Raw genomic sequence first — 5285 nt, forward strand, 5'->3', positions numbered from 1 at the left:
ACAGAGGACTGTGAGGTGGCGCGCGTGTCGTGACGATCGTACTTCGGCGTCGGGCGTCGGCGGGCGTGGACGAGGCGACGCCGACCATTGGACTGGCGGCGGGTGTGCTGCCGGCGGGGGTTGCTTTTATCTGCAGGGGGCGCCGGCGCCGTGCAGAGCATAGGTACACGACAACCACTACCGCCTCGACCGCGCGTGCCCAGTTCTATGATAATAAATATTATTTCATATAATATATTGTAAATGGAAACTTGGAAGTATCATTAAAGACGTATTTACGTCGATCGGTAACAATATTTTACAATTTATTATCATCACAAAAACATAAAATAATATGAAGATGTTTACCCTGTACCCTGTAAGTAATAATAGGTACATCTATTCAATCAAAATCAACTGTTTTAACTTTCTACTTATATTTTATTGAGTGAATAATGGAAAATCAAATACAATAAGTGTATGTTTTAATGGAAATTAAAAATAAAAATTATCTAGTAGGTACTTAAGTGGAAATATTTAAATTAATAATTTTTTTCTTTTTTGAAAATAATATAAAATATTACACTATGATGCATAATTTTTTCACAATTATTTCAATTGATGTATATTTTCATTATGTATGTTAATGAAATACATCTATTATACTCAATTTTCACAAAAATTGCATCAATACAATTTGATTATTAAATGAACTTAAATAATAACACTTAAAAAATCAATTTGGCATGAAAAATATCAAGAAAAAACGGGAATTTTTGAGCAAAATCGGTTTTCAACCAAATCGATTTTGATTTTTGATGTAACTCTACAATAAATTACCGTAGATACATGAAACTTTCACTGTTACAATGTAGTTAATAGCATTTTCTATTCATAGAATTTTCAAAATATTTTAACTCATTTTGAACTGTTTATAGGCATATGAAATAATTTAAGTTATTTTGTTGTTATTCAAAAATATTATTCGTAGGTACTTCAAACTTCTGAAATATATTATACATACCATGAATTTTCAAAAATATTGTTTTTGCCAAAAATTAATTTAACCTACTGTAATACTAATTGCCAAATATAGTAAAATAAATTACCTACTTCAATCACAATAATATCATCAAAGTATATACTAAGTAATATTATAGGCTGACAGACCGTATTCGCTCAGAATTGTATTACATATTTAATAATTTAATAATATTGAATTTAAATTTAACACCATTCATTATTGCTATGACCCACTTGGCCACTTATAACCTACTGTACAGCAGAACGACCTCCACTTACCTGCTTTTTAGAGTTTGTTCGATTTACATACTTATTAAGGCATTAAACAATAAAATAAATTTGAAGAAGAGACCAACGACGTAAATCTGTGACTCGGAAATAATTTCCATAAAAAAACCTCTAAGTTACATAAAGACACAAATACCATTAAAGTGTTTTAACGGTAAATAATTACTAATTAATATTATAACTTTTAGCCTATACGTCTTATGGTAATATTTTTTTGTGTTGTAAACTTGTAATACATAAATATTATGTTCATGCCAACTAAATACGATCTGTAATCAGTATGGAAAAATATAATAGGCCATGGATATGACTGGCAGGTGCAGCGCGTATATAAAAATATAATAGTATACATAATACAATACGGGTTGGTAACAAGAATAATGATGAGTACAGAGTAGGTACCTAGTGTGCAAAAAGTTAAATGAACATTTACTGTAATATATATTTAAATTGAACATCTAAAATATACATAATATTATATATTCATATTGCTACTTATATGTAGTAAATAGTAATACATTTACATCATTACATGTGTATAGTGTATACCGATTATATTACTACATTTTTATCGTTTTCAGTTTGTACATTTTTTAATTTTTTAGTAACAACAAGCATTTTAAATTCATTATTCCAAAGTCGAATACTCTTTGGAGTACCTATTTATCGGTGTATTAAAAATAATTTTGAAGGAGCAGTGGTTGAGTTATACCTTATACCTTATACACCTAGTTGTATCATGAATGTGTATTCAACGTTTAGATTAGCGGAATGTAGTCGTACATGGTACCTCACAAAATATTTGCTCACTACTCCAACTATCGAAACTTAAAATACTTATAAATTATAACTAACAAACTATATAGGTACTTGTCCGAAATTTGATTTTTTATAGATCAAAATACTCCCTACTGTGGCGTACGCAGAGGTAGGATTTTAACCCTTTGATTTTAGTGGATATAAAATAAATCTTAAAATGGCAATGACATTGAGAATCATGCTAACGTCTGCATTCTGCTATAATTACCGTATCGTGTATCATCGATTACTTCCACGTTTATTACGGCCGTAAGTCTCAATAGATGATCCAGCTTTAACACTCTTTTAATGTACACTAAATATTTGAGACTAACTATAGAGTTAGTATAGCTCTATAGAGTTGGTTTTAACCAATTATATACAAACTGTTTAGAAAAAAATGTATATAAATGAGGATGAATTGAACCTCCCCCGCCAACTGGTATGTGATTAATTTCAGGTAAGACTCTAACCGAACTAAAAACATGCGTATACTACTGACTCCATATAATATTTTGCTTCGAAATATAAAATAAAAAAAGTGTGCTGAATGTGGGCACTGGCTCAGCTGCACAGTAGATGTCGATTGAGTCACTGTAATGGATGTGTTAAATTTGAATTTAATTATGTATACTTTTGTCTACCAAACGATTCTAAACAGAAACGGTGTGTCAGTCAAAAATATTTTATGCTGTACTTATATTGTTATTAGTATTTAGTATTGATAGGATGAATTTATTCTTTTGCAAACTATTGCATTGACATAACTATAATAATTAATAGGTATACCTACATTATATTTTCCTATTACAGTATTATCCCAAAATTATTAGTATTTTTTTGTTTTGGTTACAATACCTATAACTACTTATGAGAAATTTTGTATTTCATGTTCGTTCCTCAAATTGATCATTTTAAACATTATTAAATGCAAAATTATTATAAATTATAAATGTAGAAATTGTACCTATGTAGGTACCCATTATTAAATAATACCTAAATAACTATTATGATAAATTAACGAATATTGTCAAAAGCTGAACATCAAATGCTAAGACAGTAAAACTGCATATATAAGAGTATGTGACTTAATATTACAGATGATTATTAATTGCTGTTGTGAGTTTGTGACAAATTTTTTTAAAACTTGTTTTAAATTTTTAAGACGACTAAGAAACTATTTTATCAACTTAAATCGAAAAAAAATGAAAATAGTTAGGTTTTGTTAAAAATGAATGTTTATAAACTGCTAAAAGAACAACTTATTATTGTATTGAAAACTTAAGAAAAAATGAAAATGTCTAATATCTATGATCCATCAATGTCCTACATCTAAAATCAACATAACATAAATAAAAAATAATATGTACAATTTCAATTTGATACATTTTGTCAAAATATGAACTTTAAATGCTTATAAAAAAAAATCGTGCCTTTGTATTTTTAATGTTTGTCAACTTCTAATGTAACAATATATCAGGGCCCTTGTGTTAATTTTCAAGCTTTTTGACCCAACAAACAAAATTGTATTAACATTTATAGAGAAAAAAATTTTAAATTTCGGTAGGTAGGTTAGTCAAAAATTTTTAAAAAAAAATTCAAGTACAGGAAATTGTATATTAAACATATTTTAAGTAAATTTCAAAAATCTACAGTTATTCGTTTTTTAATTACAACAAAAAAAGATAGTCGTTTAATGAGAAGTCGAGTCATGATCCATTGATCCAATGTTGTATTCATTTGAACTTCAAACTTCGATTTCTGGTACATTTTTTTTTTTTGATAAAGGTAGAAAATCTTGTGGAGAACATTGAATTCAATTTTAAAATCGTAGATTTCAAAATAAACATTTTTATGGTTTTCCAACTCAAAATAAGTTGCAAATTTTCGTGATTTTTACGTATTTTGTCAAAATTTAAAATTCAAACAATCATAAAAAATTATTGTGGATACACCATCAATTTTTTTTTAAATTTCCACTAACCACAACTTACAAGGAATCTTGTATTACGTTTTCAAGTTTTTTGCATACAATTTTTTTTAATTTAACTTATACAAATTGAATATTCGTATGAATACTTAAACATGTTTCAAAATATTTTGAACCATTTTATGGTTTATAGAAAATACTAATACTATTCAGCTAATAAATATTCAGTGAAAATTTCATGCATCTACAATAATTTGTTTCAGAGTTACACCAAACATTTTGAGTAAAAAATCCAGTTTTTCCTTAGGTAATTTTGTTTTTTTTTTGTTTTTCCAGGACATTTGATAACTTCTACTAGATTATACTAGATTTACTTTCCCACCAGAAAAGTTACTTAAATTGAAAATCGAAGCATTCACATCATTGTAAAACATGATCGCTCCTCTCAAAATCTAAAACTTAACTGCAGGAATTTCACATTTATTTTTTATAAACGTGTGAAGTTCAAATGTTTATGATTTTATGTTTATATTCACAAGTAAAATGATGAATTCCCATCAAACAATTTATTATTTTCTTATATTGTTTTAATTAATAACCTCATAAGTCATAAGTCATAACCAAAAAATTTGCCATATTAATAATGTGTATATTTTGAAGAATTATTCATAATTTAAATGATGTGTGTGTAGTGGCATAGTCAGCATTATAAGATTAGTGTGGGGGAGGGGTTAAATAAAAATTATTTTTTTCAGTTTTTGTTTATATACGCTGTAAAATAAATAATTCATTAATCATTTGCTAGGGAAAAAATGTCAATGTTTAAAAACACCCCCCTCCCACTGACTACGACACTGTATGTTAGACACGTGTAGTTTTTTGTTGTGTTTGTTGGTGATAGATCAGTATACAGTGCCGGCGCTAGGGGAGGACAAATGGGACATTTGTCCAGGGCCCCGCGCTCTTTAAAGGGCCCCGTGATTTTTATTTATCATATCTAGGTCCGTTACATTAGCACCACCATATTTGAAAATCCGAAATAAAATTATGCCAACGATTGTTATTCCATTTGTACACGTTTGTAATCCTAATATAAACATTTGTACACTAACACAAATGCCCCAAAAAATCAAATTTCCGCGGTGGTGCTAACGTAACGTTACACCAGCACCACACTTTTTGTACAATCAAGTTATCAATCCCGAAATGGTACCAACGATTGTTATTCCATTTGTACACATTTGTAATCCTAATATAAACATTTATA

This window comes from Myzus persicae, unplaced genomic scaffold (genome assembly GCF_001856785.1).
Source record: "Myzus persicae strain clone G006 unplaced genomic scaffold, MPER_G0061.0, whole genome shotgun sequence".
NCBI classification, from domain to species: domain Eukaryota; kingdom Metazoa; phylum Arthropoda; class Insecta; order Hemiptera; family Aphididae; genus Myzus; species Myzus persicae.